The 26,987-nt window shown below is 41.3% G+C and overlaps 1 protein-coding gene across 8 annotated transcripts in view; it reads right to left on the reverse strand.

Annotated features, from left to right (window-relative positions):
* Nucleotides 1-17,155, reverse strand: part of ELOVL7 (ELOVL fatty acid elongase 7) — a 97,249-nt gene extending 80,094 nt beyond the window's left edge. For 7 of the 8 annotated variants that reach the window (XM_045393739.2, XM_065546295.1, XM_065546293.1 and 4 more), the window contains exon 1: nucleotides 17,046-17,155. The gene's annotated coding sequence lies outside the window, so the exon portion shown is untranslated. Of the gene's footprint in view, nucleotides 1-16,310; nucleotides 16,452-17,045 lie in introns of those variants that run through there. The other variant, XM_073993477.1, reaches the window with a different exon arrangement.
* Between the last annotated feature and the right edge of the window lie 9,832 nt (nucleotides 17,156-26,987).

Below are 26,987 nucleotides of genomic sequence, written 5' to 3' on the forward strand. Positions count from 1 at the left end.
CCCAGATGCTCCCCTTCTTCACCTTTCTTTCATTCTTTCTGCCCTTCTCACTCCTTTCCATCCACAGAGGCACAACCTCGTCTAGGCTTTGTGCTGGACCAAGTCCCCAATTTCCCCCATTTTACACCCCTAGTTCCCTCTCCCCTAACAGTGTGTGGAGGCAGCAATCTGAATCCCCAGCTCAAAGCACCTCTCACCAGGTCCTTTGTCTTTTCAGAACCCTCTAGCAATTTGTTAGTGGAGTCTGGAACCAAGCTGGACCCCTTTTACCCCTCACCTTCACCTTGCACTCTGATTCCTGATAAACTAATCTTTCAGCCAAGTAAACTTTTTTGCTGTTCCCTGCATTCTCTCTGTTACACCCTCATATGGTAAAAATTATAGCAGGAATAAATTATGCAGAGACTTGGAGGATTTAGCACTTTTCATTAAAAATTAACATATATCGGCCGGGCGCGGTGGCTCAAGCCTGTAATCCCCGCACTTTGGGAGGCCACGGCAGGCGGATCACGAGGTCAGGAGATTGAGACCATCCTGGCTAACACAGTGAAACGCTGTCTCTACTAAAAAATACAAAAAACTAGCTGGGCAAGGTGGCAGGCGCCTGTAGTCCCAGCTACTCGGGAGGCTGAGGCAGGAGAATGGCGTGAACCCGGGAGGCGGAGCTTGCAGTGAGCTGAGATCCGGCCACTGCACTCCAGCCTGGGTGACAGAGCGAGACTCCATCTCAAAAAAAAAAATAAATAAATAAAAATAACATATATCTTTAAGAGCACAAAAATTATTTCTACTACTGAAATTCTAAGAATGGATTTGCTCTGCTTTATTAATTTAACAAAGCATATGCCTAATATCTCATTTTTACTTTACTTCAGGTATTTATAGCTTTAGAAAAATATATTAACTGTATCATAGTATGGAAACCTATGGAAACATGTCAAAATGCTGACTTTGATGCATCCAGTTCATACTTTTTCCCTGTGCTGAGCCCAAAAATGCATAAGAGATTTTTTTAAAAATCATTAGGCATAGGTGAACACTGCATTTTGAATTTAAATCATGACAATAAAGAAATAGCAAAGTTATTAAAATATAAAATGACACATTGTTTACCAATGTATTAATAGTTATCTACATGCAGTAAGCACAGCTAAATAAATTACTCCTATTGTTTTAAAACTTTTCTTGTGATTAGTTATACAATTTGCTCCTTAGACTGCATATCATCCTATTACCCAAGAATCTCTCACTACTTTAGTCATAACAAAGTGGTGGTTTTTTAAAATTTTCAGGTTGATCGACGATATGATGACAGTAAGGGACTATTTTTAACTTCTTAGGCATGATAATGGTATGGCTGTAATTTTTTGAAGTCCTTATTTTTAGAGGTATACTGAAATATTTACAGAGGAAATAAGATTAGCCATGATTCTAAGTGATGAGTATATCAGTTCATTACGTCATTCTACTTTTATAAATGTTTGGAAATTTCTATAATAAGAGTTTTTAAGAAAGAAATAAAATGTTTATGTTGGAAAGGTGTATATTTTATGTTTAGAGCTTACAAAAAAAGCATACTAGGAGATGGTTCTTGTTCCTCATCTAAATATTTCCCAATTCTTTTCCTCAAGAAAAACTTCAAGAAGCTTTTTAAAAAGGCTACAAGAAGCTGTAAACCAGTTTATCAAAATGTTAGCAATTGTTATTTCTGGTTGGTAAGATTATAAGGGATATCTGTTTTCTTTGTTGTTTAAGTTTGTTTTATTTGTTATTTTCTGTTATAAGTTTTCTATATTTCTAAAGTCAGCATATATTATTAATACAGTCAGAAAACGATCTGATTTTTCTGATTACATGGAAGATTTTTGCATGCCAAGTACAAAAAAATCTGTCTATATCATAAGTCCCTCTATCTTTTATATTTACCATGAAAAATATTAATGAACACATGAACACAAAAGCCTAGTTGTCTATAAATCTAACTGTCTGTGACAGCAGGATGGAAAGAGTGAGTTTTGATTGTCATAGGAGAAAGGCATACTAGAGAAGAAGATAATTCTGGAATGATGGAAAGGCTGGTAAGATTTTGGTCTCATTCTGGCAAGGCAGACATATTGACTCACACAACTGAGTGCTCATAATGGGCTCTCTAAGGGCAGATGATGCACAGGAGTCAGGCATTTCTGGGAACGTGACATACAATATCTTACACCACTTTCATTTTACATTTGGCTTAGGCAAGGTTCATGAGTGGCTACTGATATATAGTTTTATTTTTGTTTTCTCTTGTTTTTATTTTAGATGGGCAGGGAGATAGAAGAGAGAAAAAGTTTATTCTACCCTTGAATAGAGGAAACATTTACTGTAATTTTGGCTCTTTGCCTCCTACATCATCTGCTCCTCTTTCTCCTCTCCTGATCATTTCATTTTGAGAAATCATTGTCTATTCTCTACATGAGGCCTGGCTGACAGGTTCTTAAAGTCCTTGCTCACAGTCACAGCTCAGGGCTCCTGAGAGTCAGACAGTATCAGAAACTGTCAGGTCCTTGAGGTACGGGACCATGTCTCTATTCATTTATTCAACAAATATTTGGCACCTGCTATGTGCCAAGCAGCCTTCTTGACACTAGGGATACAGTGAGATCCCTGCTCTCATGAAGTTTACATTCTTGTGGGAAGACATACAAGTAAACAAAGATACAAACATAAAAATAAGACAAATAGTGGCAAAAGTGATGACGAAAATAAAGTGCAACAGAGTGAAGTGATAGTAACCGGGGCAGAGGGCTGTAATAGTAGAAGGGTACTGAGAAAGAGCTAGAATACTGGGGAGGATGTGGCAGCCGAGTGGTCCTGAAGGACAACAGCAGAGGAACAGAAAGCAGAGCACAAGGACAGTGATGCTGGATGGCACAGAGAGATGGGCACTGATGGTCTTCCAACCTCAGTAAGGTACCTGGGTTTCATTCTGGGTACAAGATGAAACCATCAGAGGCTTTTTTTTTCTTTCTTTTTTTTTTTTTGGTAGTATGACTATTCATTTTCCAATTTTAAAATTTATAGTAAAATACAAATAAAATTTACCATCTTAACCATTTTCAAAAGTATATTTCAGTATTAAATGAAATACATTCAGACTGTTGTGCAACCATCATTACCATGCATCTCTAGAACTCTTCATCTTGTGAAACTGGAACTCTCATCAGAGGCTTTTAAGCAAAGCAGTGACATGATCTGTCTTACATTTTAAAAAATAATTTTTGCTTGGTAGAGAATTGATTGTGGTAATACAGCAGGAGTAGGAGTTCCCTGAAGTAGATGGTTCAGGATGTATTTTGTTGACATAGCTGACATGAGTGCTACTAATTTACATATGGGCATGAGAAAGAGAAAAAATGAGGAGAGATGACTTCTAGATTTCATATGTCCAGTGTCTAACACATTGCAAATAGCTAATGTTTATTACATAAATGAATGAATACTGATTTAACATGTAAAAAGTAAAAACCTTTCTTCCTAGACAAGTAGGACAACAGAAAGGAAACTACTATGGACACAGGAGATTACCTTTTTTCTACTGTCTGACTATAATAATCATGTCCTTATAACATGGATAAAGTCTGTACAGTCGGTTCATGTCAACATAATTTGCCTAATTTCAATATTATCATTAAAGGTCAACCCTTTATAATGCATACAGTAAGTTAAGTTTTACTAAGCATTTTACATATATTATTTCATCCCTTTCTAAATAATAGCTTTTAAAATTTGAGACTATGGTGCTATGGGTCACCTCTCCAGAGATTATACGAATACACAAATGGGATGTTTTGGGAGTTTATGGACCTTCTGAAGTCCATCCATAGAGCAGCCTGAAGTTTTAAAAGGCTCTGCTCCATCTAGCGCTAGAGTTTTTATTGTATACATCATCAGGATAATCTTATTAGCCTAGCCCTGGAGTTTTTAGAGAAATGCTTTCAAAGAGTTTACCTTCATTAACATTCACAATTAGTGAGTTATCAAGAACCAATATTAATTTTTAAAATATCTTTGCATCTTCAGCAAAACTGTTAAAGTATTATCCATAAAGCGATTCAAGACCCTCTTTATTAGAGCCAACTTGATAAATTCCTTTTGCACTTTACTTCTAGGACAAAAAGTACCTTATATATTTATGCTTTTTTTTTTTTTTTGAGACAAGAGTCTCACTCTGTTGCCCAGGCTGGAGTGCAGTGGCGAGATTACGATTCACTGCAACCTCCGCCTCCCGGGTTCAAGCGATTCTCCTGCCTCAGCCTCCTGAGTAGCTGGGATTACAGGTGCCTACCATCATGTCCGGCTAATTTTTGTATTTTTAGTAGAGACAGGGTTTTCCCATGTTGGCCAGCATGGTCTTGAACTCCTGACCTCAGGTGATCCACCCGCCTCAGCCTCCCAAAGTGCTGGGATTACAGGCGTGAGCCACCACGCCCGGCCATCATATTCATGCTTTTTAAAAAGCAAAAAACAAACCATTAGAGTTGTGGTTACTCTTTCAATATAAGCTCTTGGCTAACCATTAAAATCTACTGTTCCATTTATCACAACTGCATTACCTAGATTTTCCCCTTCTATGCTCAGATCTTAATATATTTATTGCAAGTATTTCAAGTCCTTCTGGGAAAAAAGTAGAATGTGAATTATATATGATCATATTTAAAATTTGCAATATTCCTATTTCATAAGCATATTGGCTGCCTCTCCCAAACCAGCAATTTTTTTCTGAAGATAAGAAAATAAACTCTAAGGCAACATGTAGTAAGCAGCAAGCTGTATAGTCAGAATCTTTATATTCTAGGAATCCAGGTCTGCCAGCCACCACTCAGATGTCCTTGGGGAAATTCACTTAAATTTCTTGGAGCCTCAGAATTTTTGGTCTCTAAAAGTGAGTTTAGAGCACACGCCACATGCAGTGTTGCAATCAGAATTGAGCAGCAACATATATTTGCCTATTAATAAGGAGATGGCAACTCATACTTGCTCTGTGCTCTGTCTACTGATGAAATAGTAAAACCAAAGGACTGGGGATTGATAGATTTTTTTTTTTTTGAGACAGAGTCTTGCTCTGTTGCCCAGGCTGGAGTGCCGTGGTGCTATCTAGGCTCACTGCAACCTCCGCCTCCCGGGTTCAAGCGATTCTCTTGCATTAGCCTCCCAAGTTACTGGGATTACAGGCGCCCACCACCACACACAGCTCATTTTTGTATTTTTGGTAGAGATGGAGTTTCACCATGTTGGCCAGGATGGTCTCGATCTCTTGACCCGTGATCTGCCTGCCTCGGGCTCCCAAAGTGCTGGGATTACAGGCATGAGCCACCATGCCTGGCCGGATTTTTTTTTTTTGAGAGTGCACACCAAAGCAATGTGCACTAACTCTCCATTAACCTTGCCCCTTCCCAACTCCAAAAGTGCCACTTCCATGAGTGAGATACTCAGGCAGTCACCTAATGGGGATAAACTCAAGTGCTAAGGGCAGAGAATGAGAAAAGGAAGAGGGCTGTTAGATAAAGTCCAGGGCTTGGGCTAGGTAACTTAGTCACATCTGCTAAAATAATACTGCTTCTTCTTTCACACCTTTACTCATGGTTCAGGCTTAGGTTTTATAATACATGGGCCTCAGGACTAGGCACAGCATTGCATTGACTTAAGCTTCAGTTTCTGTACTTGTAATACAGGGGAAGCATAATCCTCGCCCTGCCATATTCTACAGTAAGTCTACAGTAAAATATTCTACAGTAACATCTGTAGGAGTAATTAATGTTGTTACTTGTAGACAAAGATGGAGGTGGGCAATCCAAGAGCTTCAAAAATTTAGTGTCAAGTCATATTCAGAATTAAGGCTAATGATGAAAATATGACTATCAGTTAGCACCTGGGCTCTAGTTGGGAGAACTTGTTTCTGGTCCCAACATACTAAATAGGCTTGTGATGCTGGCTAAAATGAAATGGCATCATGTCCTCAACAGCATAAAAGGTCAGCCTGAATGACCCCTCAGGTCCTTTGCAGCTCAAAACACTAACGTTTCTCTGAAAAACGACCAACATGCTCATGTCCCAGCAAAAGCTTCACTTCTCAGCTCCTTGGGTGGGACAATGATGAGAGATGTCCCTTGGGACTGAGTGCCAGGTGTCCACAGAGATAGTAGACTCTTCATTAACACTCCCTGTGTTGGCTGCCTCCTTTTCCTGTCTCACTTCCCCACTCCCCAACTTGTGGTACTGTCTAGGATTACCTCTCAAATAAGTTGTTTACACTAAAAAAAGAAAAAAAAAATTAAACCTACATCAGAAATTAAATTCAGTTTTAAAGTACTAAGTTAGCCGGGCGCGGTGGCTCAAGCCTGTAATCCCAGCACTTTGGGAGGCCGAGACGGGCGGATCACGAGGTCAGGAGATCGAGACCATCCTGGCTAACACAATGAAACCCCGTCTCCACTAAAAATACAAAAAAATTAGCCGGGCGTGGTGGCGGCGCCTGTAGTCCCAGCTACTCGGGAGGCTGAGGCAGGAGAATGGCGGGAACCCGGGAGGCGGAGCTTGCAGGGAGCCGAGATCGCGCCACTGCACTCCAGCCTGGGCGACAGAGCGAGACTCCGCCTCAAAAAAAAAAATAAAATAAAAAAAATAAAGTACTAGGTTATAAAGTAGTAAGCGCACGAGCACTGAAGTTCAGACTAAACTAGGTCTGATTCCCAGTGCTATCACTAATCACGTGACCTTGGGCAAGGTTCTTCACTTCCATTTGTATCAGTTTCCTTGCTTATAACATGGGAACAATACCACCTTCTAGGGCTTCTGTGAGGATTAAATGAGATAAGGCATAAGTAGACTTTAGCACAGTGGCTGGAATATAGCCAGTGCTTAATTGCTAATGTTATAAAATATAAAATGATATTTTATAATTATAAAAGTATAAAATTAAAATTAAAAGTATAAAATTAAAAAGTATAAAATATCATTTTATATTTTATTATTGTAAAATATCATTTTATTTTTATATTTTGTTAAGTTTGGCCTTTTTTCATCAACCTACTCATACTTCAGAAAAGCATAACTATACTTTTATAACTACTGTTTGAATCTAAAATAAGTTACACCTTGACCAATTCAACTTGTCAGCTTAATAACACTAATAAATTTTTCAAGTTTAATAAACTCTAGCTAATGTTATACTATGTATTTTTGCTTTCAGTTTTTATGTAAGCCATTTAATGCAGGTAGGAACCAGCTCTAAGTTCTGCATATTGGCTCACATTATTAAAATAAACTTAAATGTTATATAGATGTTACTAATGAAAGCCCAATTTAAAATAAGAAGCATGAGCCAGGCAGAGTAGCTTAAACCTGTAATCCCAGCTACTTGGGAGGCTGAGATGGGAGGAATGTTTGATGCCAGAAGTTTGAGATCAGTTTGGGCAACACGGTAAGACACTGTCTCTCAAAAAATCACATAAAATAAGAAGTATGAGTTGATTATATACCATTAGTACGGTATGCTAAATGAAGGTTCTGACTACGTACTACACTATAGCGTAAACTATTACAATCAGACTAACAGGAGCAGGAATTCTGACTAGTTTTGATTAGTTGATTGTTAAAAATTTATTTATAGCAAAGAATCAGAAATTTATTTAGATACTATAAACATTTACTTTTTCTTAAAAAATATAAATAGGTATTAATTCTCCAATTTTCCAAAGTAGTCCCAAGGGCTGGGCACGGTGGTTCACACCTGTAATTCCAGCACTTTGGGAGGCCAAGGCGGGTAGATCACTTGAGCTCTGAAGTTCAAGAAGAGCCTGGGCAACATAGGAAAACCCTGTCTCTACCAAAACACAAAAATTAGCCGGGTGTGGTGGTGCACACCTGTAGTCCCAGTTACGTGGGAGACTGAGGTGGGAGGATCAATTGAGCCTGGGAGGATCAACTGAGCCCAGCAGGCAGAGGTTGCAGCAGCTGAGACCATGCCACTGCACTCCAGCCTGGGTGACACAGTGAGATCCCATCTCGGGGAAAAAAAAAAGACAAAGTAGTCCCAAGGCTGTCCTTGGGGAAGAGCTCCTCGCCAATATTTTTCCGATATAAACCATACCTAGAACTTATCTTCTACAGTTTCCAATTTTAACTTTCTAAGTGAATTGAAAACAAAACAAAACAAAATAAAATAACACAACTACACACACTTTTCTGGCAAGCTCAGGATATTTTTCAAATTTTTACAATTTCTGTTTTTTTATTTAAAAAAATTTTTTTTAGACAGGGTCTCACTCTGTCATCGAGGCTGAAGTACAGTGGTGCAATCATAGCGCACTGCAGCCTCGACCTCCTGGACTTAAGGGATTCTCCCACTTCAGCCTCTGGAGTAGCTAGGACTACAGATGCATGCCACCACACCCCGTTATTTTTAAAATTTTTTGTAGAGATGGATGTCTCACTATGTTGCCCAGGTTCGTCTTGAACTCTTGTCCTCAAGTGATCCTCCCACCTAGGCTTCCCGAAATGGTGGAATTACAGGCATGAGCTGCTACACCCAGCCATCTTTCTGATTTTTTTAGTTTTCCTGACCCCTTAGTGACTCACTTTTATGGAACCTTTCCAAAGAATTCAACATTCCTTTCATAATAACAATATTCTTTTTTTGCACTTACATTTCATAAGTTTATGCACATCTAAATTATCTATCACAATAACAAGTATAACTGGCACTAACATATTTTCAATAAATACAATAAATTGTTGTTAAGCCAATAACCCAGCAGTTGGAGAAGGAAGGAGACTACTAGAAGCCAGTGTTCACCATGCCTGGGCACCACCCCATGTGCTTATAGGGAAATGAAGAGTATAGGCTCATTGGTCAACTGTTAGATGTCAACGGGATTGTATTTGAATCAGGATGAACCATATGCAAACTGCCAACATCCAACTGTTTATTCACCTATAGAAAGGGCAACTGTGTATGTTCAACCATATATATACACACACACACACATACACATACACACACTTTATTTAAAAACACTGACTATATTTTATGTTAAATATCACATCCACTACCATTTTTTTCCTTTTGAACAATGAATAGTGGTTCTCACAGCTTGATTTAAAAAATTCCATTCCACATTTGCTTAGGAACTCACCCTAAGCTACTGAATAATCAGTCATTGGACTCTGGATTCCTAGGAATGCCATTTCTATCTTCTTTCTTTCTGCAAGTTAAAGTCACACCTGTTAGAATTACAAAGAAGAGGATGAAGGATGAAGCTATCAGCTGTGCTTTCTAGCTAACTGAATGATAAGCGGCAGAGGGATTAAAATGTGGGTCAACATTGTTCAATGGCTGGTTTATTTCTGAGACATAAATCTTTCTGTCCTGCAGGATGCAGCACAGCACTTGTCTGCCTGAAGAAGGCACAAAAAGACAGGTAAGATGAGGGACAGAGAAGTCCCTGAGCAGACTTAAAATAAGTCACCTTTAAGTAATAAGTACCCTTTACTTTTGTTCTGCCCTTGTTAGAGCATTTAATTAAAATAAACACACAAACAAATCACAAATGTACTATTAGGACAAAACCCAAAAATTTGGGAGAGAAAGAAGGAGAAGGGTTGGGGGATGGGGCTGCATTTAGATTAAGGGCTGCTAATGAAACTCTCTTTGTCTAGATCTCACATTTCTACCATTGACCCTAAAAAGTCTGTATTTATTTTTATGGTTGCCCTTATGCCCTCACAAAACTATTGTAAGATATCAGAGTACTAGGGCCTCCTATATTCTCAAATATATCAATCCACAGAGTAAGTATTCAGAGGGGGAAGAGCCTAAACCTTGTAATTACACCTCAGTTGAAACCCTGGCTGCATACTTCTAACAGTGTAGCCTGAGCACCCTTTCTGCTTTTTTCACCTTTCTGTACCTGTGCATATGATAAGCCAGACTTTGCTGACTTCAAAAGATTCATTAGAAAATACATGTAAAGAGACTCACTGCAGGACGGACGCAGCGGCTCATGCCTGTAATCCCAGCACTTTGGGAGGCCGAGGTGGGCAGATCACCTGAGATCGGGAGTCGACACCAGCCTGGCTAACATGGTGAAATCCTGTCTCTACTAAAAATACAGAAATTAGTCAGGCGTGGTGGGGAGGCGTGGGAGGGTGCGCCTGTCATCCCAGCTTGTCAGGAGGCTGAACCAGAAGAATTGCTTGAACCTGGGAGGCAGAGGTTGCAGTGAGCCGAGATCGCAACATTGCCCTTCAGACTGGGTGACACAGTGAGACTCGTCTCAAAAAAAACCAAAAAACAAAACAAAACAAAACACAAAACTCATTGCAACTATTACTTATGCCTAAAAGATGACAAACCTTTCACCCCATAATTTTCAATAAGATGTTTTAAATGTAAATGCAGCCTTGAGTATCCTGTAAGGACAGAGGTACAGATGATGCCTATGAAGTTGATTTTCTGTTTCAAAATTCACATGCAAGCTAAGCATAATCAAGATATTTAATGTCGGCTGGGCACAGTGGCTCACACCTGTAATCCCAGCACTTTAGGAGGCCAAGGCAGGTGCATTGCCTGAGGGCAGGAGTTTGAGACCAGCCTGACCTAACGTGGAGAAACCCCATCTCTACTAAAAATACAAAATTAGCCAGGCATGATGGTGCATGCCTGTAATCCCAGCTACTTGGGAGGCTGAGGCAGGAGAATCACTTGAACACGGGAGGCAGAGGTTGCAGTGAGCTGAAATCACGTCATTGCACTCCAGCCTGGGCAACAGGAGCGAAACTCTGCCTCAAAAAAAAAAAAAAAATATATATATATATCTATATCTATATCTATATCTATATATCTAGTGTAAACAAGGAAGGTAGCTGTCCTTTCCAAATCAGATAGGGAAAGGAAGGAGATACAGGCTTGATGGGAGGAGGAGAGGTTTCATAAAGGTGAAATGACAAGCACCAGAGAGATACAAAACTTAACAGGTCCTTTTCCTTCTTATAGGCTTCCCAGGATTCCCCACTGACGTTATGACAAAATCTAAAACCTTTTTGGGGTCAAACAACGCTCTCAGTAAGCCTGGCCTCTACATGCCTAGGCAACTTCAACTTACACCCTCTTCTTGGTTACTTTAAAGTATCTGCATTTGCCTGATTGCACCTGCACTCTCTCTCCCTAGATTCTATTTCCCACTCCTCATTCCTTTTCTCAGCTGCCCTAACTCACACTCTTCCTTCTATCCTCTCAGAAGGACTTCCTGTCTGCCCACCTCTGCCTTGCTTCCCCAGGACCTGGTGTGTGTATATCACAGCACAGTTTATCATACTGAACTGTAATTTTGTAACTTACGTTTACTTATCTATAATTCATATGGACCTGGACTGGCTTTAGCATCCTGCCAGCCACTTTGCCTGACACAAAGCTAACACTCAAATGTTTGTTGAGTATGCAGCTTCTGAAACTCCCCAGTTTTATCTAGGTTTGGCTCTATTACCCTATATTAGAAAGTCCAGGAAGCAGGGCTGCTGGTGTTCATGGCTTAAGTAGCTGCTTATCCAGATTGATTAAGATTTGTCTTTAACACGGGGAACTTGTAAGCTATGTGGAAACTTATTTCATTTGAATAATAGTCTGTATAAAAATATTTAGGGGTCAGGCGTAGTGGCTCATGCCTGTAATCCCAGCACTTTGGGAAGCTGAGGAGGGCAGATCACCTGAGGTCAAGAGTTCAAGAGCAGCCCGGCCAACATAGTGAAACCCTGTCTCTACTAAAAACATAAAAATTAGTCGTGCATGGTGGTGAGCGCCTGTAATCCCAGCTACTCAGGAGGCTGAGGCTGGAGAATCACTCGAACGCAGGAGGCAGAGGTTGCAGTGGGCAGACATGGTGCCATTGCACTCCAGCCTGGGCGACAAGAGTAAAACACTGTCTAAAAAATATATATATATATATATATATATATGCATATATTTATGATGGGCCAGGCATGATGGCTCATGCCTGTAATCCCAGCACTTTGGGAGGCCGAGGTGAGCGGATCATCACCTGAGTTCAGGAGTTCGAGAATAGACTGGGCAACATGGTGAAACCCCGTCTCTACCAAAAATAGATAAATAAAAAATTAGCTGGCCATGGTGGCATAAGCCTGTAGTCCCAGCTACTCAGGAAGCTGCGGCAGGAGAATCGCTGAACCCGGGAGACAGAAGTTGCAGTGAGCCAAGATTGCACCACTTTACTAGTCGACAGAGCAAGATTCCGTCTCAAAAAAAAAAAAGAAAGGAAATTACGATGGTATGTCAACTTCTATCATTTACAAAAACAGTGATTTCACTTGCCAGTGTAGTAATATGTACTTTTAGAAACCAATTAGAAATAATGGAAATTTCAAATTTTTTAGAAGACCAATGTTATAAAATGCCTAACTGGTATTAGTTTTCAACTTTTCGTAACTGCCTGGTCAAAACTGGATGAGTCACTGAAACACATGTAAGACATATTTCTAAAACTATGTTTATGGCATGCTTCTTTCCATGCTATATGATGTATCTTATTGAAATTCTGGCTATTCTCAGTTTAACATGCTAACATTTACCATGGCTCCAGAATTATGTGTTTGGTAAATAGTATCCTTCCAGGCCATGTACAATGGCTCACATCTGTAATCCGAGCACTTTGGGAAGCTGAGACAGAAGAATCACTTCAGCCCAGGAGTTCAAGACCAATTTGGGCAACATAGTGAGACTCTGTCTCTATAAAATACACAAAAAATTAGCCGGGCATGGTGACATGTGTCTGTAGTCCCAGCTACTGGGGAGGCTGACGTGGGCGGATTGCTTGAGTCTGGGGATTGAGGCTGCAGAAAGCCATGACTGTGTCACTGCACTCCCGCCTGGGTGACAGAGAGAGACCCTGTGTTGGGGGAAAAGAAAAACATCCTTCCGTATCTTAAAACTGATAAGCACAAGTGGCACATCATGGAGAATAAACAAATCTCAAAAATTAGAAAAAATCTTACTTTCTCAATTTGTCTAGAAATTATTTGCAGATAGAGGCTTTCTTTTATGCATATTTGAAGACCCTATGGCTGGCTGAATTGTGTGCCCCAAAGAGGATATGTTGAAATCCTAACCCCCAATACCTCACAGTGTCCTATTATTTGGAAATTGAATTTTTACAGATGTTAAAATAAGGTCATACTGGAGTGGGGTGGGCCCTAAATCCAATATGACTGGTGTATTTATAAGATGGTTATGTGAAGACACAGACACAAAGGGAGAATGCATATGAAGACAGAGGCAGAGATTAGAGTGATGCTGGCACAAGGAATGCCAGAGATTGCTGCTGTCACCAGAACCTAGGAGAAGCATGGAACAAATTCTCCCTCAGAGCTTTCAGAAGGATTCAACACTGCTGACACCCTAATTTTAGACTTGTAGCCTCCAGAACTGAGACAATAAACTGCTGTTTTTTCAAGCTACCCAGTTTGTGGTACTTTGTTATGGCAGCCTGAGGAAACCGATACAACATTTAATAATACTGTTCATGTTTAATTGAATTGCTGTTACTTCATAGAGAGAAAAGTTAGGCAAAATGCATTGATCCTCTTTTTAAAATGGCTTTTAGGAATCTGACAATGCGTACTGAGAACCATAAAAATAACCATACTTGCTGACAAAGTAATTCTACTTCTGGAACAGTATCATTAGGAAACGAGTCCCAATTTGTAAAATGATACAGTTGCAAAGATACGTATTACTATAACTTAGGTTGTTTACAATTTGTTGCTAATATACTTGTCCAACAATAGAGTTTTAGTTAAGTAAATCACATTATAATTACTAGAATACAAACAATATGAGTTCTGAAAATTACATAAGATGAAAAATGCTTACTAGGTATTATATGGAAAACACAGAATACTAAGAAAAAAAATCCTTTCCTTTTTTTTTTTTTTTTTTAAGACAGTCTCCTTTGTTGCCCAGGCTGGAGTGCAGTGGCATGATCTCAGCTCACTGCAACCTCTGTTCAAGCAATTCTCCTGCCTCAGTCTCCCAAGTAGCTGGGATTACAGGCATGTGCCACCACACCCAGCTAACTTTTGTATTTTTAGTAGAGATGGGGTTTCACCATTTTGGCCAGGCTGGTCTCAAACTCCTGACCTCAGGTGATCCACCTGGCACATCCTTCCAAAGTGCTGGGATTACAGGTGTGAACCACCGTGCCCAGCCGGAGAATACTAAAATTCTATATGGAGTATGATGTAGGAAAATACGCATAGAAAAAAAGAGAGAGACAAAAGCACCCTGGTTAAATATTCATTGTGGTAGAATTATGCTCAGTGGGTCAGAACTCTCTTCTTGGCTCCCTGATTTTACCCTTTTGGTACCAATTTCCAGTCTCATTTTCTCCTCTCCTCAAGCCTCTCCATGCACAGCCAATTCTTTCTTGGCAATGCCTCTTGGGAGCAGTCCAGGCTCACTTCACCTTACACAGGTTTTGTGAAAAGATTCCTATTTGGCCTGACTGTAGCCTATCTATGGCCAGAATAACACAGTCATTCTACTGCTGAATACATCTACTGTGTTAATCTGTCCATTTATGTTTTATGCACTTTTATGTATGTGCTGTTTTCCAATAAAAAGGGTTTTTTTCTTAACTTTCTGCGTTTTCATATTTTGTTTTGTCAAGATAAGGATAAATGGTTCTCCGCTGATTTGCCCTGCTTCATTATACCTCTAAATGTAATGTTTCATCAGAACAGCAGGGTACCTGTTTGTGACAACAGAGTGAACACAGGCCTTTCTCTCCTTCATCTACAATGTCTACCAGCTCCTCCGCGTTTACCAATGCAAACTCCTTAACATCCTGTAAAACCTGGCTTAAAAATTTCCACCATCATCAAACCTGCCTGATCCGTGCTACCAAAATTTATACTGTATCATATTCTATATGTATCAAGCAACTACTAGCTGTAAGGCCTGAAGATTTAATGTCCTAAGCTGTTTGCAATCTTTTTGTGGAAAGCAAACATAAAAGATGATAACAAGTAGTAGAAAAGGGCATATGATGTGTTCAAAGTGGGGAAGAGAGTGGTGAAGAGAGGATGGGATGGGTGAGGCTGATAAAGGCTAGAAGAGACCATGTAAAAATTGGATAGAACATATTTAACGAATGGGAGAGGAATGGCATGAGACACCGTGGAGACCAGGATAATGGCAGGACCCTTAATGCAAATGAGCATCTAGAGCTGTTTTGGGGAAAAGCCAGTCAAGTCCAAGTAGAATATTATAATGTGCACTGAGAGATGTTACACTAAAACTGAAGAAGACATGGAAAGCACAGAATCTTAAGCCAGATAAATACAGGTGACAGATTAAGTAACAAAGTCCCATAAATCTATTTTTCTTAAAAAAAAGAAAAGCCAGGGGGAGCGTGTGGGGATCCTAAACTAGTATAAAGACACATAAGAAGGAAAGGAGGGACCTGAGATTGACAGCCTGGTCAACGATGCCTGAAACAGCACAGGACTTCAGAAAATAAGGACGAGCAAAGGAACTCTAGGTGAGGCAGTGTAGGACAGTGGTTAACAGCTCCAGTGCTGGAGACAGAACTCCAGAGCTGGAATCTCCTACTGCTGAGATGGGTGTGGCCTTGGGTAAGTTACTTAACCTCTCCGTGCCTCAGTTACCTCATCATTAAAATGAGAATAATATTAATATCTACTTCCCAGGATGGTTGTGAAGATTAAAAGCTTTAATACAAGAACTGATATCAGTGCCTGGCACCTAAGCACTGATAAATGACTGCCACGGGGTGAGGGGTGGATTTTATTTGGTTCTCAGTGACCTTGGGGAGACCAATTTCTGAACAGTAGTACGAAGGGAAACTACAAAGAAAGGGAATTGAATAAGCTGGTGCGCGGTAAGAACGCAGACGCAGCCACCAGGTATCGATGACCCTTTGGGAGCACGTCAGCAATAAAAGCGAGGAGCGAAATAAAGGGTAATCCGAGAACACAGGGTTAAAGTGAACATGCTTTCCAAGGGGAGATCGTAGCAAGAGGGAAAAGACCACTGGCGAGGAACTCGGGTCGCTAAAACTGTTCTTCAGTCGGCGCGGGACTAACTACACAGGGAGTGGGACAGGTGTAAAGACCCGCTCCTTCCCATCCGGAGTTCCCCAGGGAGCTCCAAAGAGCGCTCTCCTCCGCACCGGGTGAAGTTTGAAACAGCGCTGACTTGAAGGGAGAAAGCCCATTTCCCAACGAACCAACGATACCTGGGACGACAAAACAACAGGCTTTCCTGTTTCCATCTCCGGCAGGACCTGTTCCACGGCTCTGTATTCATCAGCCTCCTCCCGGCCAGCAGCAGCCACAGGGACAGGATGCGGCTCGGGGAGCCGAAGGGACAGCGCCCCAAGTTCATCCGGCCGCGGGAGCAAAAAAAGCTCCCAAAGGGGAAGGAAGGAAACAGAAAGAAAGGGGCTCCGGAATTTGGAGGGCTGGCTAGCGAGACCAGACCCCGGAGCTGGGACAATGACCTCCGCGTCCAAGGTCGAGCAAGTCCTTCTCCCTCCCAGTCCCGCCGACGAGCACCTCTGTCCCTCCCGCTCCGCAGAGCCGGCGCCGCGCGGGACCCCAGTCCAGGCTCCGCTCCGCAGCGCGCCCACCGGGCCCGACCTTCCCTTCAGGATGCTGCCAGGAGTGGGCTCCTGGAGAAGGCGCAGGTGAGCGCCGCGGCCCCGCGCTCTGGCGGAAAAGGGCCTCGGCCCTCCCCACGCGCAGGCGGCGGGGACAGAACTTCCCAAACGCCTCCCGAGCCCAGGGAGGGCCTGGCCCGGCTCCCGGGGCCCCCGCACCCGGGCCCCACTTCTCGCTCGCCGCGCCCAGGTTCCTCCATCCGGCTGCTCCCGACGCCGTTTCCCTCGGCTCTGCCTCCCTCCCCCGTCTCTTCTCCTCCGCGCCCCGGGAAAGTTTGGCCCCTGCCCGCCGGCCTGGAGCCCCGCACTCACCGCACAGGGAGCGGAGCCGAAGCGCCCGGCGCGCGCGGTAGAGAGGGAGGCGGCTGGCAGTGCGAGCGCGGAGCTCCTCACAGCGGCCCCTGCTGTCCCGGCCGCCGACTGGGCTGGAAAGGGGAGGAGGCCGCCGGGTGTCACCTGCCCGCTATCCCACCCAGACGCGTGACGCGCGCAGCGCCGCCCCCTGCCCGCCGCCGCCAGGTGCCCGCCGAGGGCCGGAGGGAGGAGCCGGCGCGGCGCTAGGGGGAGCGGCCGGGAGGGGCGGGGGCCGCCCTGGCGTCGCCTCCTCCGCCGCGCGCCGTGACTGTACTGGGGCTCACCGGCCCCTCTGGGCTAGCGGGGCTGGTCGTGGTACCGATGACCTTTCTTTCCGAGAGCAGATGCCATCACTTGGGGGACATCTCCAGGCTGACATAGCAGAGTGGAAATTGTCGTCACGCGTGACTCTTTGGGAATGAGTTGTAGAAAAATCCGAAATGAGGAAAACCAAGCTGAGGCTGAGGCTGGAGGCGGAGAAAAAGGGGACTCTCTGCTCCTGAAAGGGTAATGGGAGGGTTAATTCACACATAAAATGGAGGCCAGACCAAGAGGAGAAGGCCCTGAGAGGGGAAGGCCGACTTGGGTCCCTTCCTTATAACGAATAAGAAACTAGAGAATTGCGGCAGCCTGGGGGCCATGAGGAGAGGACTTTTAGAGCAATGAAGAGTAGATTGTATATAATCTAACTTTGTTTCTGGTAACAGCAACTGCTGCAGGAACAAAGTCTAGCAAATTCATTTCTCGTTATCTACTGTGGTATTGGAAAGTGGGATTGGGGATGAGTGTTCAGCGTGTGCACCTGCTCTTGGTTTATTTATTTTTTAAACGTACCTGGCCTTGTGTCTGGTAATGATCCTCCTAATCGCTGGTATGATTTGGAGTCGTGGCATCAATAGCTGGAAGGCAAAATAGGGGCCTAGAGAAGTTCCCTGCTTCTGAGGCAAAACCAAAGGCTGGTACTGAGCGGTCCAGAAACCTAAAAAAAAATAACCATTTTTAGTTGCAGTCCTGACCCAAGCACCTCACAAATGTGGGCTTTGAGTTTGTGTTGTGAGTTCTCAGCATGGAATCAAGAAACACAACAAGGGGCGGGGAGCATCAGGACAACCAAAAAAGATGGGCAGGGAGAAAAAAAAATTGGGGGGATCAGAAACATATTTTCCTCACGTTTAGGGATTGCCTTCGACAGCTTAATCCCACTACATTGAACAAGAAGTTTTAATGTTTTATGTAAAACTTAAGTGTCCATTGAAAAGAAAGAAAAAAAAATCTTAAATTGCAAAGAATCTCCAAGTCGAAGAAACTGAAGTTTTCTCCTTCCTTTTAGATAACTTTGCTTTCATATTAAAAAGAGATCATTTAGTAGATTTAGAAAGTCTTTTGGGAATGGGAGACAATTGCCTAATGATACTTGCCTTTGAGTCTATCACTACTTACCATTTATATATACTTATGAAATTTCAAATATGCAGAAGCTCAAATGGATTCATTTATTTAACAAATACTGGAGTGCTGCTATGTTCCAGGCCCTGAAGTTTCAATAGGTAACAAATTTCCCGTTCTTAGGGACTAGACGTTCATTCTAGTTGGAGATGACAGATAATAAATGAATAAAGAAGGTCAAAATGTAGTGTTCGGCCAGGCGCGGTGACTCACGCTTGTAATCCCAGCACTTTGGGAGGCCGAGGCGGGTGAATCATGAGGTCAGGAGTTCGAGACCAGACTGTTCAATACAGTGAAACGCCGTCTCTACTAAAAATACAAAAATTAGCTGAGTGTGGTGGTGCATGCCTGTAGTCCCAACTACTTGGGAGGCTGAGGCAGGAGAGTCGCTTGAACCTGGGAGGTGGAGGTTGCAGTGAGCAGAGATCAAGCCACTGCACTCCTCCAGCCTGGGCGACAGAGCTAGACTCTGTCTCAAAAAAAAAAAAAAAAATGAAAAAAAAATGAAAAAAATGTAGTGTTCAGGGTTTGATAAGTGCTATGAAGAAAAATAAAGAAGGGGCCAGGCGCAGTGGCTTACGCCTGTAATCCCAGCACTTTAGGAGGCCGAGGCGGGTGGATCACAAGGTCAGGAGATCGAGACCATCCTGGCTAACACGGTGAAATCCCGTCTTTACTTAAAAAAAAAAAAAAAAAAAAAAAAATTAGCCAGGCGTGGTGGCGGAGGCTGAGGCAGGAGAATGGTGTGAACCGGGGAGACGGAGCTTGCAGTAAGCCGAGATCGCGCCACTGCACTCCAGCCTGGGCGACAGAGCCAGACTCCGTCTCAAAAAACAAGCAACAGCAACAACAAAACAAGCAAAGAAAAGAAAAATAAAGAAGGGAAGAGGATAGAGACTTTTGGAGGTAGGGAGTTGTGTTAACTGTTAAAGTGGTTAGGAAAGGCCCCAGTGGAAGCAGGCATTTCAGCCAAGATTTTGAACAGGTAAGGTGACGCACCTGTATGCCTATCCAGTAACATTCCACTTAATGGGAATGGCAAGGCTAAAAGCCCTGGGGGCATGGCGTGGGATATTCCATTCACAGACCAGCAAAGGGGAGAGGTCAGATGAATTTCAGTGAGTGAGGACATAAGGACAGTGAGAAATGAGGTCAAAGAGTTAAGGAAGCAGTTTAAGTAGAGAAGTGACATACTTTGACATTTTCAAGAGTATTTTGGCAACTTTTTTGAGAATAGGGCATGGAGTATGGAAGTGGAGAGGAAGGACAGAAGTAAGATGATGATCAGGAAGCTCTTGGGAAATCCAGATGAGAGATAAAGGTGGCTTCGGTCAAGTTGGTAGTAGTGAAAGATAAGATTTTAAGAAATACATTCCTAAGGTAATATCAACAGGATTTCCTGAGAATTTGATATGGGCTATGAGCGAGAGAAAAAGGAAGTCAAGGATGACTCCAGGGTGTTTGCCTTGGGTAGCTGGAAGAAAAAAAAAAAAAAAAAAAAGCCATTTACTGAAAGAAAAAAAAAAAAAAGACTGTGAAAAAAAGTAGGGAGAAGGGCAGGTCAGGAGTTGTTTGGCATTGCTTTAATTTGAGATGCCTGTTACCTATATAAATGGGAATGAATGTCAAGTAGGTAGTTGATTACACTAGTCTGGAGGTCAAGAAAGAGAGGTCTGGGCTAGCAATATAAATCTGGGTGCAGTCAGTTTCCAGATGACACTGAAAGGCATGAGAATGACTAAGAGTACCAAGAGTGAGAATAGAGAAGAGATTATCCCTTCCTCCTCCATTTGCTAAAATCCCACACACATGGGGTTCTGTGTTTAGGCTCTTGATTCCATTCCACGGTCTATGTGTCCTGCCTTATATTTTCTTTTTCTTTTACTATTTTATGTAAATGTGAAAAGAAGCTTTCTTTCTTGTTTTCAATGAAAAGCTATGGCCGGATTTTTATTTTAATTGTCTTAAAGTTATTTAGGGTTAACCTGTCATCTTTATGATATTGAGGTGACCCTTCCATGAACATATATCTCCATTTCTGTAAATCTTCTTTTTTAATGAAGCTTTCATTTTATCTCCATTGGTCTTTCACATATTTTATTATGCTTATTCTTAGGAACCTTATAATTATTGCCATTACTATCAATATATATATATTTTTTTAGACAGGGTCTCACTCTGTTGCCCCAGGCTACAGTGCAGTGACACAATTATAGCTCACTGCAGCCTTGAACTTCTGGGCTCAAGCGATCTTCCAGCCTCGGCATCAGAGTAGCTAGCACTACAGGCATGCACCACCATGGGGGGCTAATTTTTTAATTTTTTGTAGAGACAGGATCTTGCTATGTTGCCCAGACTGGTCTCAAATTCCTGGTCTCAAGAGAACCTCCTTCTTCAGCCTCCCAAAGTGCTGGGATTACAGGTATGAGCCACTGTGCCTGGCCTGGTATATGTATTTTTAAATTACATTTTCTGAATGTAAATATAAGAATTTTAATTTTTGTTTAATGGTTGTAAATCCTTTGTCTTTACTAAACTATTAGTAATTTGTAGAGCGCCTTTGGTATTCTCTTGAGGCAATGAAAACCCTTGTGAATAATTACAATTTTATTTTTATCACTGTATTTTATTCTTTAAGAGAAAATTGAACCCTGTCAACTTCTTACTCTATGTATCATATGGATTTAACTTTTACCAGTGATTCTCAAACTTTGCTGAGAGTCACAATCCTTGGGATGTTATGCAAGTTCCTGAAAATTATTTTCACATGCTGATTTAGTAAGTCTGGAGAGTGGGCCAAGAAATGTGCATTTTAACACACACTCTAAATGATTCTGTTAGAGTTGCTGAGACACCTTACGTGTGACCTATCTTTTCTGATATTTATCATTGCCTCCCCAGCAGCACTATAAACCCTAAAGGGAAGATATTTTATCTACTCTCTCTTTATATCTGTGGTGCCTAGGATATTAGCCTACAAACAGTGGGTGCTAAATAAATATGTAGATGGCAAAAATAAATTTAGAAAAGTTGTGGAATGTACTATTGTGAGTTTCATATTTAAATGCTTTACAATATTTTCTTATGTTTATTTTATATAGATTTCATAATGCTAACTCTGATATCATCAGAGGAAGAACATAATTGCAATATGATAGGTTCATTGAGTAACTATCAACCATTCCCACATCTTGTTTCTTTACCACAAGGTATCTGTAGCCTGCCAGACTTAAAGGCTTCATCCTTTTAATTTTTTTTTTGGCATTGAAATGCAAACTGTGAGTTCCAGAAAAATAATTTTCTTTCTGGTAATTCTGCTCACATATCTAAGATATATGTAAAATTAATATCTCCAAGGCAATGTGAGATACGGAATGAGACCATCTCTTAAGTTATTATAACAATCAATATAATTATTTTCCTGTAAACCCCAATCATTTGAAAATACTCATGATTTTTGACTGTGAAGAATTGCCACTTATTATGATCATGAAATTAACTTTGATCTGACTTCAAATATCATAAAAATGCTTTCTGTGCCAACTGTATTATCTGAATGTTTATGCAGTTTATCTTGATATCACAGTTTTGTGAAAGCCAAATCTAACATAGTATCTAGTTAAAATTCTCATGTCCTATATTTCATAATAATAAACTGCTCTTGGCTGGGCGCGGTGGCTCAAGCCTGTAATCCCAGCACTTTGGGAGGCCGAGGCGGGCGGATCACAAGGTCAGGATATCGAGACCACCCTGGCTGACACAGTGAAACCCTGTCTCTACTAAAAATACAAAAAATTAGCCGGGCGTGGTGGCGGGCGCCTGTAGTCCCAGCTACTCAGGAGACTGAGGCAGGAGAATGGTGTGCACCCAGGAGGCGGAGGTTGCAGTGAGCCGAGATCGCGCCACTGCACTCCATCTTGGGCGACAGAGCCAGACTTTTTCTCAAAATAAATAAATAAATAAATAAATAAATAAATAAATAAATAAATAAATAAACTGCTCTTTAAATAGATAAGACTACTATCATAATTTATATTTTATTGCATGGGTAAATAATATACCATCAGGAAAAACTATATTTTAGTGATTTAATGGAAACAAACAAGAAAACATAAAAAATATTCATACTTTAAAACTCCATTTAACTCTCATGAGTTTTGGGACTTTGTACTAGACACTATATGTTATTGGCACTGCATGTTACTCATAATTTTTTGTGCTATATGTTACTCTAAGTTTTATGTAATAATAGTTAACTGATGTCTAATGTATCTTATAGGTTTACATAACAATTCATCAAATGGAGGCTCTGTCTTCCTGGAGGAGTATCGTTTATGCTAGGTTGGTGTTTCCCAAATTAGCCTGATTTTAATAATCACTAAGGATAAATGCTAAAAAACACAAATTTTGAGGCCCCTCCAATAGAAGACCAGTCATACTTTGGATGGCAATGAAATAACCAATGAAAAGAATTTTAATGAGTTTCATCTGTGTCTTTTCACATTGTACATTTTATTTTTATTCCCTAGATATACCTGCTTTTGGAGAGATAACCTGTATATTTTATTATCAATCCTGGATGATTACTTTCTTGGATAATCATTACAGTTTTAGTGTAGTGATTGAAAGGCTTATCAATTTGGGGTAAGAAAAAAACAAAGAATACTTTTATTAATAGGCTATCACATTTTATAAGATTTTATAAAAACATTAGGATTTATATATTAGATTTTACATATTGTATGATACTCTGTTAAAAAATTTCTTTTTAGAGATGGAGTCTCACTATGTTGCCCAGGCTAGAGTGTAGCAGCTATTCACAGATGCAATCATAGTGCACCACAACCTCAAATTCCTGGGCTCAATCCTCCTGCCTCAGCCTCCTGAGTATCTGGGACTAGAGGCATGTGCCATCATGCCCAGCTCGTAAATTTTTTATAGGTTTTGAATATTTCCAAGACTTCTTGTCTTAGTCTGATCAAGTTGTTACCACACTGAGTAGCTTATAAAGAGCAGAAATGTATTTCTCATAGTTCTGGAGGCTAGGAAGCCCAAGATCAAGCAGCTAGCACATTCAGTGTTTGGTGCAGTCCTTCTTGATTTATCAATGGATCTTTCTTTCTTTTCTTTTTCTCCCTCCTTCCCTTCCTCCTTTCTTCTCTCCCCTCCTCCCTTTCTTTCTTCTTTCTTGTCAGGGTCTCACTCTGTCACCCAGGCTGGAGTACAGTGGCACAATCACAGCTTACTGCAGCCTCAACTTTCTGGGCTTAAGCAATCCTCCCACCTGAGCTTCCCAAGTATCTGGGACCACAGGCATGCACCACCGCACCCAGCTAATTTTTGTATTTTTTTTAGAGATGGGGTTTTGCCATTTTGCCCAGGCTGGCCTCGAACTCCTGATCTCAAACCATCCTCCTACCCTAGACTCCCAAAGTGCTGGCATTATAGGAATGAGCCACTGAACCCAGCCTTGATGTCTCTTTCTATGAAAGGGGCAATCTGGGGCCTCTTTTATAAAGGCACTAATACCATGGTGTGAGGGCTCCTATCCTCATGATCTAATCATCTCTGAAAGGCCGTCCCTCCTGATATCATCACATTGGTGATTAGGTTTGAACATACGAATTTAGGAGGACAGAAACATTCAGACCATAGCAATGCTACCCTAATAAAATTGTGGTAAGCAAAATGAGGCACTGGGGATTTTTTTTATATATATATATATATAAAAAATATATACTACCCTATGTATCATATAGAGTTTTTATATATATATATACTCATATAGAGTTTTTATATATATATATACTCATATAGAGTTTTTATATATATAATATATAAAATATATAATATATATAAAATATATATACACACATGCACGCGTGCACACACACACAAACACATATATATATATGTATATTTTTAAAGATGGAGTCTTGTTCTGTCACCCAGGCTGTAGTGGAGTGGTGCAATCTTAGCTCATTGCAACCTCCATCTCCCAGGTTCAAGCAATTATCCCACCTCAGCCTCCGAGTAGCTGGGATTACAGGCGCCCACCTAATTTTTGTATTTTTAGTAGGGACGGGTTTCACCATGTTGGCCATGCTGGTCTTGAACTCCTGACCTCAGATGATCCATCTGCCTTGGCCTCCCAAAGTGCTGGGATTATAGGCATGAGCCACCAAGTCCGACCTAGGGGATTATATTTATTAGACAATATGTGTGAACCTTGGTTGCATACAAGAATATCAAATTAGTCAAATTATTTTTACTTGTCCAAGGAACATAGTCTTTGATTGAAATGTACATTTTAAACTGTTATTAGAATGTTTTTATTTTACAGTTTAAGATATATTTTCACAATGATTTATCATATGGTATAATCTCTAGTCAGTTAATCAGTGTTTACTGTAGTCAGTTAATCAGTGTTTACAGATCTTTTGGCATAAATGACAGTGGAGGCCAGCTTTAAAAATCAGACTGAGTAGAGATGAGCGTATATATGTTAGTGACTGATTTCCTTTTTTTATTTTGAGACGGAGTTTCGCTCTTGTTGCCCAGGCTGGAGTGCAATGACACGGTCTCAGCTCACTGCAGCCTCCACCTCCCGAGTTCAAGCAATTCTCCTGCGTCAGGCTCCTGAGTAGCCGTGATTACAGGTGTGCACTACCATGCCCGGCTAATTTTTTTGTATTTTTAGTAGAGACAAGGTTTTACCATGTTGGTTAGGCTGGTCTCAAACTCCTGACCCTGTGATCCGCCCACCTCGGCCTCCCAAAATGCTGGGATTACAGGCATAAGCCACTGGGCCTGGTCATGACTGACTTCCTAAGTGAAGAAAAGAAATTGTAAATTGCTTTATATTACTCATGTTTCTTTTTCTTTGGTATCGATCATCAAGAGCTGACCCTGCAAATTGATGTGATTTAAAAAATGGTATCTTTTATCTCTGTTGTTCTTGGTTTTATATATCCATTTAATGCATTTAAAATGAGTTCCCTATCTATTTTTAAGCAATTCTGCAGATAAAGCATTCTAGGAAATGAGGATGAAGGAGCTGTGACATACCCCCAAAGCAAAGTTTGTGAGTCATTTATTTACAGCTCATTTGTTTCAGCTGTTTTTTCTAGATTAGGATGAGGAAAAATTAGACTTGTTCAGAACGCTTAAGAAAAGAGTTATTGTAAGGGAAAACAGTGATGGGCAAAGAAATGGTGAGATTTAATTTAATTTAATTTTATTTTATTTTTAAGAGACAGGGTCTCGCTCTGTCGCCCAGTCTAGAGGGCAGTGGAGTAGTCATAGCTCACTGCAACTTCAAACTCCTGGGCTCAGGTGATCCTCAGGCGACTAGCTGAGACTACAGGTATGAGCCACCACAACTTTTCGTTGTTGTTGTTGTTGTTTTAGATAGGATCTTGCTCTGACACCCAGGCTGGAGTGCAGTGGTATGATCTTAGCTCATTGCAACCTCTGCCTGCTGAGTAGAAATGAAAAGCATGCCCACTCACAGTTAAAGTAGATAATGGCTAGTTATTCACTAGATCTGTTTCCTCGTTCTCCTGGGCACGCAGCTGAATTATATCTCCCAGTCTTCCTTACAGTTTAGCAGTGGCCACGAAAGTGAATTCTGGCCAATGAATTTGAGCAAAGTGTTGCTTGTCCCTTCCAGGACTCGCTCATTCACACTTACCAAGTGAAATCCTATGTGCTCTTTCTCCTGCATCACCCTGAATGATTCTGCATTCTCGAATTACCCTGTGGAGGGGAAGGATCTTCTAGGAATTATAAACAAATTTATATTGCATTAAGCCTCTGAAATTTTGTAGTTAATCTGTTACAACAGTTAGCCTGCCTCAAGTGATAAAATACTCTGAGAAGATAGTACCCAGAGAAGGATTTACAGTCTCACCCTGCAGAAAGCAGGAAATGGTTAGCTCTTCCTTTGGCCTCTCCTTGATATTTTGTTAGGTCAGGGTGGACCACCTCTTGGTGTTCTTCCTTAATGGACTAGTTTTCCTAACTTTACCTTATTACAATAGCCTCTTAACTAGCTCCCTACTTCTGTTGTTGCCCTTTGCTCTTAGAGTTTATTATCAAAACAATGACCAGACTGACCTCAGGACATTCTGCTAAATCCTCCAAGCTTTCCATTTGTTCGAAAGAATAGCCAAAGTCTTTTCAATGACCTACAAGAGCCTTTGTGATCTGCCACCTCTCCCTATTACCTTTTATCCGAATCTCCTATACTCTCCCTTTCTGCTCAGTCTGATACACCTACACAGATTTCCTTGCTATCTCTTGGACCTGGCAGGCATGCTTTAGCCTCAGGGCTTCTATGCTTGTTCCCTCTGCCTAGGATGCTTTTCTCCCAGATACCCACATGGCTTGCTCTCTTAAATCCTCCCAGTGTTTGCTCAGAGAGGCATTTTCTGAGCATGCTATTTAAAACTA

The sequence above is a fragment of the Macaca fascicularis genome, chromosome 6, assembly GCF_037993035.2.
Source record: "Macaca fascicularis isolate 582-1 chromosome 6, T2T-MFA8v1.1".
NCBI lineage: Eukaryota > Metazoa > Chordata > Mammalia > Primates > Cercopithecidae > Macaca > Macaca fascicularis.